General features: G+C 33.4%; 1 protein-coding gene across 1 annotated transcript in view; it reads right to left on the bottom strand.

Moving 5' to 3' along the window:
• Positions 1 to 14,135, bottom strand: part of LOC126841024 (uncharacterized) — a 32,114-nt gene extending 17,979 nt beyond the window's left edge. Inside the window, exon 1 of the mRNA XM_050577212.1 lies at positions 13,922 to 14,135. The gene's annotated coding sequence lies outside the window, so the exon portion shown is untranslated. The remainder of the gene's footprint in view (positions 1 to 13,921) is intronic.
• Positions 14,136 to 16,277: the final 2,142 nt, after the last annotated feature.

Here is a 16,277-nt window from a genome sequence, read left to right on the forward strand (position 1 = left end):
TGTCTACTGAGGTCTGAGGAGCTTAACAGGCGGACATACCGCTAAATAACTTAGCTCTTAAGTGTGCAACGAAAAGGAAACCGGTTTGTTTAATAAATAAATCTATGTAAATATATTGTATTACACCTCTACCTGGGTCCTAAATAGCGTTTCCTGTAGTTAGTCCAAGTAATGGCGGAATTGAACGGACACACGAGTACGGATAAAGTTAAAAGAAATATAAAATGTTCAAGTAACACAAAATAATAGGTAATGGCATGAGATTAATTAGGTCGCGGTCCGAAGATATGTAGTATGTCAACTGATTAGACGTATCGCGGTACCTTGGAGCATTGTGTCCGCTGTCTCCCCTACCGTCTAACGTGCTAATTGGGAGAAAATGCAAATAAATCATATTCGGAGGCGACTAAATGTGACCGTTACACCGTGGTAAGTCTCGTGCGCTGTATCAATTAATTGAATATGTAAAACTCAACGTTCTTTCGTGTGCGCTGTCCATCAGTATTAAATATTTATTATAATTTTTAATTGACTTTTTTTAATGGGCACGTGCAAAATTTCTAAAGTAATATGTTAACGGCTTTGGCGAAATGTATGCAAAATAGTATTTTGGATGGTTTTTAATTTACTTTGGTTTTAACTTATTTAAATTTTAAGTAGTTTTGTCGTTTAAAAAAAAGGACTCTTACTGGAATTTATTGGATTCACGAATCGAAATTGATCAAAAACTATATTTAGATATACTTTCTACTGTATTGGTGAATTTTAATTAGAGGGGATGGTACTATTGTTATTCGGTTTTCGGTCAGATCGAAAATTTGCAACGTATAATATTGCTTGCAGTATGAACAATAATATTATCTGTACTGATCGTTTCTCAACGTCTACCGCAGTACCATTCTGGTTTTGGTACTAAAAGCAATTGCAGTTTATTCGCTTGTGCAAACTTAATCGACTCTCGCGATTTAAATATAATCGAATAAAATGTCTATATTCTCAGTGTTGACCTCAAAATGTACTATATATGTATATATATATATTATCTATAATGATACTCCGGGAATCATCTGTGACTGCTATATGTAAATCGAATGCACTCGGTGTTTTAGTACGTACAGGCACGCGAGGTCGTGCCTATATAATAATATTATATGTACAAAATAATGGATATTTTATCGGCCATATAAATAAAACGTGTACCTACATCAAACAACAATAATATTATTATCTTGTGCGAAGTACGCTGCATCCTATACATATGCGTATGCATGTTCTCGAAGACAATTATTATGGGCCACTGTAAAATCAATCGTAATTGAATCATCATTATAAGACTGGAAGTCAAACGTAGGTACGTTGACAGTCAGCTGTAAAACGCAGTCGTTAAGCCCTATATAGTGGGTATTTATCCTATCTTTAGCCCTGAGCACATACTATATACTATTACATGGGACTCTCACCTTTGACTCGTGAAAAAAAAAATTCTTGCATGAACTATAAATCACATAGCCCATACCCTTGGGAATCGGTGTATTTCATTTAAAATATGATGTTATGTTACCAATAAACCTTGAAAACGTTTAAAAAGCGAAATTCTTATTTTGAATACTTTAAGTATACAACTGCAAACGGAAAATATACCTTGCTTATTGCAGAAAGCTTCTTCTTTCGAGCCCGAATTACCTTTAACTATATTATAATATAATATTCAATTTGATCGCATAATAAAAATGTTAAACTACAAAATATTGACTCGTATTTTAAGTTTAATAGTAATTTGGAATAAACTCGTTTTTTATGTGCTCGATATTTTTTAGAAAGGCCTTTTTAAACGTCCAAGCGTTGTATATTATACGGTTGAAAAAATAGAGCCGTATTTTGATGTTATACTTATTTAAAGTATAATATTATTAATGGAGAGTTTAATAGCCGACCACAAACTAACAGAGTGTGTGCATTATAATATAGGGTTTAAACTTTAAACCGTCGCGTCGTGGCCGCCACGGATGACTAATAAAATGATTCATCGATGGCAATTATTGGGAAGCATCGTGATGGTGCTACTCGTCGATTACCTCAAATCGCTAATGTATTAGCATTTACACGGTGTACGGTTATACCTATTTCGTGTGCGAAAGTGCTAGTGAAAATAATCATCGTTTAATTAATTGCGCCAACAGATAGGCGACGCGATGACGACTGATAAAAAATACCGAATGTAAAAAAAAAAAAAACTAATCATTCCGGATGCTGATGTTTACCGGAGTTAACCTTGTTCCGGCCGAGACAGGGGGCAAGGGGGAGAGGTGCATAAGCGGCGCCAGTATCGATATCCAAGGGATCGGCGGCGCCTTGAGAACGGATCCGAGCGCGGTATAACAGGAAGCGCGTTTTCTAATTACCACGTGGAAAAAATGCATTCGCTTTTACACGAGACTAAGAATAACACGTCTTTTGTTCTTTTTTGTTTTTTTTTTTTTTTTAATATTTATAATTCGGTTTCGATTTACACTCGCGTGTGCTTTCACTGCAGTTTGTACGTTTGTGCGGTTCAATTAAGAAACGCTGCACCTGTGGGAAACCTAATGGGGAAAACGGTTGGCGGCACACAGGAGCGACCTCGCCGAATTAACATAATCATATTATACATTGTTATTATTGTAGATACAAACATGATATAGGTCCATGTCTACCGGTCTGCCGCATAGACCACACGTGCTACAGGCTAATATTTTTTGTTTTTTTCCATCTTTGGATCCTAACATATTATATTATGAATGTACAGTGAACGGATGGACCTATCTAAAGAAATGAAAATACTCCTATACGGACGGTAACTGTCTCGGAGCCTATAGTGTTCAGTAGAGCCCAAATTTATTATCATTTAAATATGTTAAAGCCCCTTAAATTATACGATTAAGCGAATTTTTCTATAAGAAAATTATTTCAGTAATAGAAGTCAGCTATAATAATCAAGACATTTAATTATTGAGTATAATTACCGGTTATACACATTCATGTATAAATTCAGATGCGGACTGAGCAGGTGGCCTAGTGTCCATTGGGCCGCTCGTATCTTACGTTATGACCTATGGGACTGGTATATTTATACTTAATGAAGTGTCATTATTTATAAGAAAGGCTTTGGAAATTATTAATGTTTTGGGGTTTTTTACATTTCCCTTATTGCAAAAAAAAAGAACCCGTACTAATAATTATACGCGTCGTACTGCGTTTGGTATAACATAACATTATATGTAGTATAGTGCACTAGTGTTAAATGCTATAAGGTAGTCGATACATCATTGTACTTCTAAATAGGAACAATGTGATGTCGCCAAGCCGATTGTACACTATTGCGATTATACACTTTCAATTATTGCCAAAATACGCATAATTGGCTATTTTATGGAACGGTTGTGCGCGCAGTGACTCCGTCGTACACTTATGCCGACAGAATGGGTTTATAATAAAAACCTATAGGTGACTTTGGAAACGTGACTGGGAGTGTTTCGTATCGGTTGACTGGCCATCGCGGAGATTACATCCTATTCATATATATATATATATATATATTACATTATACGTATATGTTTATATGATCGGCATAATGTTTCGAAAGTACATAATATTTATATTATATTATTTAAGATAATAAGTAAAGCAATTGCCACTCGGTGCATCGCCGCGGAGTTTGGTCCGAGGAGAGGAAAAAGAATTAAAAAAAAAAAAAAAAAAAGGATACTTATTATAACAAGATCCTGTTGCGAGCGCGCCGGGACCGTTAAGAAACTCAAGTTAACCCCTTCGGTCGTCTCCGTCTCGGGCGGATAACATCTCCGCCGCCCGCTTCCTATCATTTACACACACAAACCGTGTCGTTACTAGGTCATTATTATACACGAACGGTCGTTTGCGTGTAGGTACACAACAGTGGAAACGGACGCATAAGCGACACAACGAGGAAGAGATATTATTATATATTATAAATTATAATAATAATGCGGTGTAGGCAAAACACGCGGACAACAGCTATAGTTTGATTGGGTTTAATTGACGGAAAACCGGGACCGGCGGCATGAGCGCATGTAAGTAGGTATACTTACATGGAATCACCGTCATTCGGTTTTTTTTTCATCTGTACACACACCAACGAGTGACTAGCGGGGTTGATGAAAAAACGCGATTAAAGAAAACATACCTCCTCAGCTTTAAAACGCTTTAGCCGTAGGTACTTTTAGAACTGTTTTAAACGCGGTTCGGACGGTTCGATCGCGTTTACATCCTAATGGTATGATATGCTTACATTTAAGTTTTCGACAAGAAATCCCATATTAACAACACAAATGGTTTATTTTCTAAACGCCAAACAATTATTATACATATGACTTATTATTCAACAAGAACTAAGTGTAAGTGAACTAAATGAGTAAAAAAACATGTGTTTACCCGAGTCGTTTAAATCATTATTGTTACATACACGAGCTTAGAACGAAGTGTTTTAAACATTTTTTTCAACCGCCGAATGTACAATAATAATATTAGCGACCTCGACCTTTAGCGATAATCAGTTGCGGTTTTTTTCTGGCGAGCGCCAAGGATTGGACGTGCAGTTTGATTCTTCAGACTTCATGCAGGTACATATACTATATTATTATAGAAAGCTGCCGCATTCGCCCACAAAAAAACGTTTTGGAAATTGTCCAAAGGGAGAAAAAAAAACGAGACGGTGAAAGGGGCGTTTTGTACAGTTTCACTGTGTGTCCCTCGCCTCGCAGTATCCCGGCGATACACGATTATATCTCCCATTAATTATTAGGGTTAAAGCGCAGTAGATAAAGCTGACCAATCTCGGTCGTGGAATGCGTGCCGGACATTGCCGCTATTAAGCGTTATTGACCCGTGTTGAATTCATATATTTTAATACTCATTAAGACTCCGAAGTGGACAATCAGAGAATAAGTACCTAAGCGCGGTACCTCAGCCGTGCCCGACTGTTGTTTTCAGAACTCAAATAAATAAATATACTGATGAACTGAAAAATAACGATCGAGCCGCCTAAAAATTACAATATAGGTACAAAGCGCATATGGGCTTAAATAGGTACAGTGGCTAGTATAGTTGGTCACAGCGCCCATGGCCTAAGAAACACAGGGCCCTACGACTAACGATAGTAACAGCTGGCACATATTCTGTCATACTTATGACATTTAGTGGTAAAGCTTTGAAGTAATATAAAACCTCAATACGGCTAGACATGTTATTTTTTGCATAAAAAGGGAAAAGAAATAGTTTTTTGGTAGGGGCATTAAACATTTTAGATTAATCTTTATATAAAGACATGTAAAAAGACATACGTTATGGAGTATGTCTAATGTCGTTATGGGGAATCCGACCCTGATGGTGTCTATAGCAACTTCTTTTAACATTAACTATTCAGCTATTCTCTCTCGTCTTTCCTTAGGTGTTCTATTTTTGACTTGCTCAATCTCAATATGTTTTTTTTTTTAATATCAATATTTATAATTCCATCCAAGCAGTACATTCAATACACTTAATAATATGGATTTATGTGTAATTTTTTAAAAAAAATTATCCGTCGCAATTTCTTTTTCATACAAGTAGTTTTCTTTGGAACTGCGAAAATATATATGATTATCTATAACTGACACATACACAGGACACGATACGTGACCGAAAGAGATATCTCTAGCAGTAGTTAAGTGTAAAAAAATATAATTAGTAATTGGTACAGAACTCGAATGAGACATTTTTACCGTAACTGTGATAGCGTTTAAAATGATTTTCTATATCTATTTTTTTTGCAAGAAAGTATTGTAGGAGGTTAAAGCTGTTTACCACATGTGTAACAAATTCTCAGGACAATTCGATTAAATATATGAGAAATCGTCATGAACATTTCTGTGTTTTTTTTTTTTTTTAGGAACTTTCGAGATAATGTTATTATGGTGTAAAAGGGAAAACATATGTTTAAATGATTTCACGTGATTGCGTCCGCGTTTGTATAGAATTTTTATCCGTAAAAAATACCGCAGTCAAATGTGTAATGGTGTATTTATAAAGATTACATAGAAATACTCGCATATGTATTGTAACCAAATAATTGGGGAACGGCGCACCTCGACATTTGTAAAATATAATTTTTTCGTTAGAAATTGAACACATTATTAACTGTTTCCCAAAATAAATTTCAAATTGATTTAAACAGCAATTTCGGGTCTTGTGGTTTCGGCTCGACGATTTCCAATCCTCCCCACCACAAAACGTGCACATAAATGTTTGTTATAGTATAGACAACACTGAGCAAAACTGAAGTGGCGTGGCTGGTCGGTTCCATTTGAATTTTTCCGAATAAAAAACCGATTTTATTTGCAAATACTGAATTCCAATTGGTTCATTTTTATAATTATGCAATGTAAGTTGTTCTATAATCGCGAACGTGCTCGGTCTATTTTGCTCGGCAAATAGTCTAATATAAAGCATTTTATATTTAATGTTGTTTCCTGTAATACTTACACATAACCTATATACAAACTACATTTTTAATGATTTGAAATTTTACATAAAATAAGTATGTTTGAATAAAAGCTTAGACTAGCTCGTGGACGACCAGCTGTAAATAGTTTATACAACCATCCAAACTATAACACACAATAATTATCATCGTTAATCATGACCGGTGTAATAAATTTCGATTAAAGTATACTATACATTTTTCGCCCGACGTTTCTTGTATGTTTTATTGCGTTCTGCAGTCACCATTTAGCGCGCATTGTAATCGCAATAATCAGCTTGGGTACAACGCTCAAAAGTGCAAAACGATGACAATTACATATTATTATTATTGTTGTACTTAGACGAGTATAATATAGCTATATTTTAGAAGAGTATTACAGGCATACGCGAGGTCCGGAGATCAGACAAAAAACCCGTTGCTTTTCCTTAACCGGCTTGTAAAAAATTTAACTGCCCCCTCCTTTCTCCCCGCCGATGATCCCAGGGTGTCTTAACCACGTATTAGTCAAAAGTGTATATTTGCACTTCACCGACGGGTCGGGCTGTCACATCGGTTGACGGCAATAAAGGAGTGGTGTAAATATTATTATTCCGCACTATATACCAGTTGTATTATATTATTATGCGTTATATTCAATTATCCTGACACGCGGTTTTATTCAAACAGCTATTCCATATCGAACCGTCGTCGCCCGTACGACTCTTAAAATATGGTCAACAACCCCGGCGGGATACCTGACAAATCGTCCATGTGACACGTCAAGCTGGACTCACTGCTACTACTGTATTACGTTTGATAAAAAAATAAAAGTAGTAAAAGCAAGAAGAAAAAAATTAGCTATTCCAAAAACGTAAATAGTTGGTACGGTTCTCCTATACGCTTGGCCCACCTATAATACCATCCTGGCAACATGCTGTATCGCAAATACCGCGGCTGACAACATAATCATTTGTATTATGTATAATACAGTTAAGGATTTATGCACTGCTGTGACAGCACTGAGAACGTTACACCATTTATAGGATATTAGCCATAATTCGGTTGGCGAACATAATAATAATTACTGTCAGAATAATATTATGTAGTATACGATAATATAGTAAAACTCTAAGTAAACAATTCGGTAAGTTAGTAAATTGTAAATATTTAAATTTACATACTTTTAATTAGTGAAATATGCTTATACATAAATATATATTTATTTTCTTAACATCAAAATATGCATTTATTTATGCAAAACAATTGTTTGTTTTTATAATCTAGGCTCTACGAATCATGGACATATCTGTTGTGTATACATCCAATTAAATTTGTCTTTACATAAAAATCCGCATTCTAGTAATAATAAATTAATGCGATTAATGGTCAGTTCAAAAAGAAGTAATATTATAAGAAAAAAAATACCAAGCTTTATTTTTATAAGTTATCAAACGCATTACACAGGGTGTAAGAGAAGAAATAAAAATTGATAAAAGGGGCTAACTTATTTTTTAATAACAAAAAGAATATAATATGTACATTTATTTAAGTAAGAAGTATCATTTATATGATACAACGTAACCTAACCTAACTTTAGTCATTTGTGGTCACGAGGAAAACAACAATTATTTCTTATTTGTTCAATATAGTTTAACAGGTATATGTGTGCATAGTATAGTACAGGATATATTAAAAAAAAACATTAATGAGTCGGTTGGGGCCAGCTGGCCGTTAGGATAATCATATTTACTGTGTACAAAAAAAATCACTTTGGTGACTTGCCGATCAGCCTGTGAAAGAGTAAATATTGTCATTCGGATCGCTTAGGCCAATAGAAACCAAACGATATTTTGGAGTGGAGAATTTTTAAGCTGACAAGCCCTATATGTCGAAAATATATTTTTGCTGTGCGCGAGAGTGTGGCGTTTTGAAATTCCAAAAAACTATACTTGCTCACGACCGGAAAAAAGATGTCCTTTCTTTACGGTGAACCGTATACGGCCCATATTGATGTACTCATTTGTTGTTCATCAGTTCTACATATTAACCACTCGGAAAAAAATGTGCAAGAGCCAAGACCGCGTTGACCGTACACGGTATCTGAACAATGACGTCGGTTTAGCATTAGAGGATTTCAGCAATAATACCTATATGTCCGGTTCGACGGCTATAGTTTACACTAGAAGTCTCACTCAGTGCGTGTAATGTACTTATTTATTATTATTATTATAATTCTGTTCTTGTCGTCGGCGGAACCGCACACAACGACCGAAACAAATAGCGGATACCATTCATCTGACATTATAATCTTAAATAGGAGACATGCATAATTACAATGATTAATATGGTAATCGACACGGGATCAGCGCGTATGCATTTCACATGCTATTTACTATTATGTGTTTTTTTCCCTGAATATTTGGGTCAAATACTTAAATACTACTACCATTACTTTTGAAATTCTCACAGTTAAAATTAAAAGGAAAAAAAACCTAAAACGTGTAAATTATTGTTTCAGACGGGTTGACACAATAGGCTGAATATTTCCCAGCTAAGCAAAACGATATTATTACAGAGGTGACTTAAACCGCCAAAAACAAAACCCGACAACAATATCCTAGTATATCTACGAAATGATCCATTCAACGTAAAACACTCAGTATCTTTTAAAATAATTTAAATTTTGTAGTTTTTCTTCGGGGGAAAAAATGTTTATGTTAATTTAGAATATTATAAAATTATTAAATATTTACCTAGTGTTTTCCAGAGCTCTATCAACTTTTAAAACTTTTAAAGGTAACGTATATAGTTTGTTAACTTTTTAAATTAAGAATAATATGCTTATTAAAATGATTAATGTCTAGTCAACATGTTTGTGAATTATTAAATTAAAAAGTTAATTGACTATAAACTTTAAAATTAAGGTTTCAAAAGATAAAGATTACCAAAAGAGTTTATAGGATTTACCGATAAATATAAAAATTCGAATATAGCTTGATACTGTAAAATAACAACTAAAATGTGTCCAAAAACAAAAAATACAATTTTGTAATTATTTTCAGAGAAAACGAGTGTCTTGTATACTCTGCGTGAATACCAAGTGTTAAGTTACAAAAGTATGAATAAAATACAATTTAAATATGTAGAAAGCTACGGTCGGTTTGCCAGTTAAGGGCGAATAGGCCGGTTGTCGTCGAAAGTGAAATGATCACCGAGGAAAACAATAATAATATAATATAATAAATGAATAAATATAGTTGTGCAATAATACCAACCGTGTTGTACGTGTACATGTGCTCGACGACATTTACTCGTATGGAAAATTCGTTTGAGTTATAATGCAATTAGAGAGTGTAAATGGATATATTCATGGGTGTTCGGACACACATGAATCACGGTACACAATTGCACCGTGTATACACGGCTAATATATAATATAATAACGACAATATGCGTGTACGGGATAAACAGAATGCGCTATTATACTTTCACTAGGAAAATCGAGTGGATTTACAAAACTAGATCCACCTGACCGCGAAAGATATATAATACCTTTGTATGATTCCGTTGTTGTTTTTTTTTTTCTAATTCCCTATTATAATGTTAATATGATTCCGCATAATTTTTCGTTCGCTTAGCCCCAAAAGTATCGATGCACCCGCGCGAGACGGAAAACTCATCGGCCTAACCGGATCCTGTGGCATGCGTAAACTACAATCAATCGTTCACTAGCTAGCTGCACACGAATCACGACCACCATGGAACATAGCAAGTACGTCGGTATAGATGCGACAAGGTTCCAATTCCACGTTGATGAATTTTGTGTCAATATTTTCATTAAATCGATCGAATTAATTGAGCTTATGTATTGAGATTTTTCTTAAGACATATTTTTTGTTTTAATATTTGTTTTGATATTCATTGTTTTAAAAAAAAGCGTTTTTAGACCAACTTCCGAACCGGAATAAGTGCAATAGTATTTGCGTGAAACATTAACAATATTACACGTATAATTTTTAAATATAACATATTTATGAAACATTAATAAATGTTATGTAAAAATACTGCGACAATGATTATACAATTTTATATTTTTCAATGGTATTTAATTTATATATTTTTATATGTGGGCGGTAACATAAAACATGGCGAACGATCGATAATAAAAAAAAAGTTAAAGCAATTAAAATCCATTGTTGTTTTTATTGTTATAGTAAGACAGCCATTAAAAATAGTGCCCGTAAAGCTGTTTAATAATAGTTATACCGCGGTACAATGATAGCGTGAAACTTGAAAAGCGAAAATAATATTATATATATATATATATATACTTTCACATTTGGGCTACTGATGCGAAAACTTATACTACTATACATATATATTATATTTTCCAAATGTCTCGGGTGCAAGCTTGTGCGCAAAAAATAAACAAGTCCGCATACACAAAGAATTATTTACTTTATCATTACAACAATACATAACGCGTTATACCTATGTCTGGCAATATTGAGTACTTACGCGGATCTCATCACTATTTTCTTGTTGGACAAAATTAACGCAATACATAATTACGGTTAGATGCACTGTGATTAGACCCGCCATCGCATCGCGTCTAGCGCACACTTTTCATTGCCAACGACTGAAGGAGCTACGCCATTGGAAGTCTACCGAACAAGTTTCATAAGTAACAACCACCCTCTTGGCCGTTTCCATACTTAGGTATATCAAAATATTTAAAAAACAATATAAGCCGTATAATGTAACATACGGACATGTGATACAGTCGGTCTTCTGTGAGGGGGAGGGCATGACTAATTATGTATTTGTAATTTAAAATACTGTATTTTACTCATCCCTGCTGATAGGTGTGGGTTTAAATTATAAATAACAACCCCCCCTCCGAATCAAGGTGGCACGTGGAATATCATTCTTTAGATCCTCGCCTGATTACAAATGTTTAATGCATTCAAAAAAAAAAAAGCAAGTCCCTTAGCTTTTTATAGTGGCATTACCGTTCAATTTTTGTTTCATAAAACGTTTTTGCACGTTGTTGTGTTTAAACAACTGTAGATGCTGTGGGCGAAACGCTTTATAGTAATATCATATATACCTACATGTACCGTACTCTGTACACATCATCGCCATTATCAATTATTATTATTTGGATCGAAACGATCACGAGCGTTCTACTGAAACAGAAGAGATCTTAATACAATTTGTGGTGTGAGTGGAATGACACTGTAATATTAAAAATACATAGAAAATCAATATGAATAGACGTTTGGACACGGTGTATATAGAAAAAAAATCTAGCGAGAAGAGAGAAAAAAAGTCATATAGGTATCTCATCAGAATAAAATAATAAGAATCGTACACAGTGGTACATACATAATATACATGCTGCACAGGTGGGAAAATACAATGTAGTGATTCGAATTGCATTGACGGACGTTCGAAATGTGAATAAATATGAATTTCGAATTTAAAAATCCAGTTCTGCCCACCAGCTAAGTATATAAAATAATACAATATTTAATTGTTATAGTTTTCCTATGCTCGGCGATGGCGACTTAAAAGTGGCCGCATGATACACTCACAATCAGTACATGTTTTTAAACGCACTGTAATTAATCGGACATCCGAAGCGGATCTAACAAGCCACTGCGGTGTTACAGTTTATATTAATAAATGTGCAAATAAGATGGGTACTGTTTTATGCGTTCGTTTTAGTTAATTAAAACACGCCTGGAAATCCCATTTCAGTATAATATGTTTGTCGCTACAAAATTAATTACAAACGTGTTTTCCACGGACAAAAAAATAATAATTAGTGAGAATTAAAATGTTGACTGATTCGGTTCACTAAACTTCAGCTGAACGTTGTTCATTACATTTCCATTTAAACAATATAAAGTGGCAATATTTTGATCATTTAACATTTGCCAATGAAACCCCTTTTGTATCTGTATTTGTTTTGTGATTTATCAAACATTTTTTATACCGAAAGGAATTAGTGGCATCACCAAATTAACGACAACTCATAAAAATTAAACAGCTACGATTAGATATGCATCGCCAAAATATCAACGCTACAATAAATAAAACTTGTTAAATAATTATCGTTTATGGAATCAATATTATTAAGTATATCAATTTATAATAAATTATTTAATACTGTTTTGAGGTGAATTATATTATACATTGTATTATGTTTTTTTTTTAAATTAACATTAGTGAGTACAGGAAAAAATCCTAGACAACTCTAAAAATATGAATAGAAAATATTACGATATAATATCTAGGTATTACTTATGAAAATAAAATAATTAGCTGTGTAATTGATTACTAATAATTAGATTACTTTTACTTTACAACCCTTTCTCTAATGTCAAGAAACAATGCAGCGTTTAGCTATAATATTATTGTATTTCAGTTAGATTATCTAAGATCAGCAGGTTTTTTTAGTCGGTATGTTTGTTTAGCGTAGTTAACGAGATTCGACTTATTAAGCATTGCATTTTCTCCGCGATTAAAAAAAGAAAATCAGGCAAATTGTTTACCACGTGAATTATAGTAATAATTATTAAACCATTTATTTGAAAGTGGAAGTTAGATAAAAAAAAACTAATAACCTAACCTTACAAGTCTCTATATATAATTAATAAAATGTCATCATCATTAATATAGTAATTTGGTATTCGAATCATTCGGTTTAACGACAACTTATTAAAACCTTGAGCAAAACTGTGTAAATTAAATGATTTGTATTTTTGCTATAACATAGCTGCAGTAAAAGACTAATTTATTTATTTCGAAATATAATTGCCATAATATCAATATAAATTGTAAAAATTATTTAATTGCTTTTGTTCAACTATATTTGCTGTTTACAGAAAGTACAAATACAGCTATAAAATATTGTTAATATTGTTGTAAACGTAAAAGGGCATAGCATCGGCTGCTCTTACACGTGAGACATATTATAAATTGCAAGGCGTTTGATTTTAAACTTTTTTAGAGGAAATGCCGGATCGTACCCGCCCAAGTTGTACCGAGAGCAATGTATTCAAAACTCGGTACCTCGTCCTGCCTAAGTGTACACGTGCGTTAGAAAATCATAAAAGGTTTTTTTTAACCGAAAAACGTATATGAACAACTACAGGACGGCAGTCGTTAAAAGGTAATTCGGGGTCCGTTGTGCAATGGAATAATATAATATGGTTTTTTTTTTTTTCGTTATTTCGGCGGAAAACAAACGAGATTTCTAACGCGCAAGTTAGAAAACATACTCGGAAAAAAAAGACCACATAATACAAGATAATTATATTATACTCTACACGGTCTACACTATCGTTGTATACCTATATGCAGAGATATAGAAAACCGACAATATGGAAAACGTACCTGGATTCGGCTGAACGGTGCACGAGGCTCTGTGTAAAATGTGGCGTCGGCGTATAAGTCCAGACACTGCGGTGGCGGCGGCGGCTAAGGACGGTGTTCAGAAACAAGCGGTCGTCGACGAAGGTGGATTATAATAACAAGAATGATAATAAGATGCTCTCACGTGCGTTATCATTGGGGAGCACTTGGCCTATACCGCCGTCAATTGTTCATGTCGGAATGATAGCCGGCTCGGTGCGCCATCCTAGTTTTTACCCGTCGCCTCCCCTCCACCCACGACTCAGCCGGGAACTTGCACTTGTGTGTCGGCGTCAACGCTTTTTACTTCCCTCCCAAAGAGCTGTGCGTGTGTGTGAGTGTTTTTTTCACCGGCTACAACCTCTCGACTGTCCGACACTTTCCCCTTCGCGGATGCCGGGTGCCGTGTTATATTTACAATAATAATTACCATTATCGCAAGATCGATAACTATAAAAAAAACCTATATATTATGAAAAATGGTTAGACGGATTTAAAAAAAAAAAAAGTGTTGACTTTATTTTCTAACTGCCGACACGAGGAGGGTGAGTCTGATAAAAAAAAAAAAAATTATAATCGCACACGACAAATAATTAGTACGTATACATTTTTTAAATTATAATTTAAAACATCCGTTAGGTAACTATAGTAGGGATATGACCACAAAAAAAGGGGTTTCCTCCAAAAAAATGATTATTTTTACCTTAGTCTAATTTCTAATAAATATTAGTTAAAAGTTAGTAGAATTCTAAAACCGATAACTTTTAAAAACATTTTTTTCAATGTTGTTTTTAACAAATGTTGTTCGTACAACGTTACACTTTGTTTTTTTTTATTATTATTATAATTGTAAACTCCATGACTTTAAAGTAGAAGAATCTATCGTATTTTCAAGTCACATCCCTCTAATAGGTAGTATATTAAAAATATTTTTTTATTATTTATTTTTAATTAATACCGGACAACGCTACTTATAATACTCTTTATTTGTATTTAAACAAATTATTTAAAAAATAAAAATAGAGAAAATATAAACATATTTTGATAACTATTATTATAATTTTTCAATAAAATATATTATTGCTGTGTAAGTTATTATAAGTTCATTTTAAAAGGGGACTATTTTTATTATTTTGTCATCGTTTACACGTTCGTGACTAGAAAACCTTCTTAGTCGAGAAGGCGTGAGGACGTCCCTTCGAGAAACTGCAATAGTATAAAATGTTTTTAACTGAGAACACTGTAAGCGCGCGTTTAATATGAGTCAAAATGATAAAAGTCAAGTTTTTACGCGGCCCAAACGCGTTTTATGACGGTCGTTAACCTAAATCAGTAACAATATTTGCCTTGTAAGTACTCACGGTAATTCACAGTGGAAGACATCACACCAGAAAGAAAACTGCGAGCAAATAGTATTTAATTAAAAATCGTCGGGTTTAGCACACAGATCGTGATCGACGCATTGTTTTTGCGGTTGTTTATATATGTGTTCTATAGTAATATTTATATTATACAGTAATTGATAGCCAAGGATTTACAACATATTGCTAGCGTTTGTCAATGTGATTTTCATAAGTCTCTATACCTATCTCTATCTCTCTAAATGACAAGGCTACCACAAGTAAATTGGATAATTGGCTGTTCACGTACTGTGTTGATAGTTTTGTTTTGAAAACGTGTATGATTTGATCGGTTGGGTTCAGAGCTGGTATTTAATTTTAGCTATTCAAAAATTGCAAATTAATATAATAGGTAGTTAATGTTATAGATATAAGTCATAATAATGGTCTTCATAATATGAACTATCGTCTATTACTATTTTTAACTATTCATAATTAAAATATCATAATATTTTTAATTTTTTTTTAAAAATAATCTATTAGTTGGTCACTGAGCAAGATGACAAAATGGATCCCTTAATGATTATTTTTCTAAATAAACGTAATTAGATCAGTATGTTTTTTCAACATTTACTTAACCAAATTATTTAAAAATAAAATATATTTTTAGATGTTTGTGGTTTATTTTTATTTGGAGATAATGAAAAAAAATACCTTATTACAAAATATAACATTTTTGTTTGTCATATTTCTGACTAGAGGACAACAAAAAAAAAAATTTGCAAAATTATACTCTAATCCTCTAATATAAAAAAAATATGGTTAATTTACCTTTCATTATGAATTATTTTAAACGCTAGACTTTTTGACTTCTGTGTTAAAGATGGCACAATGAAAATAATTAGTTACAATGATTTACTGTGGATTGCTTATATTATTTACTTAAAAACGTAATTTTATTATTGAACTTAGGTAAAAGAAAGAAAATAAATTTTTGG

Source organism: Adelges cooleyi, unplaced genomic scaffold (assembly GCF_023614345.1).
Source record: "Adelges cooleyi isolate 19-005CV unplaced genomic scaffold, UGA_ACOO_1.1 ACOO_flye_CR_arks_rails_tigmint_CR_PRNA_376, whole genome shotgun sequence".
NCBI classification, from domain to species: Eukaryota; Metazoa; Arthropoda; class Insecta; order Hemiptera; family Adelgidae; genus Adelges; species Adelges cooleyi.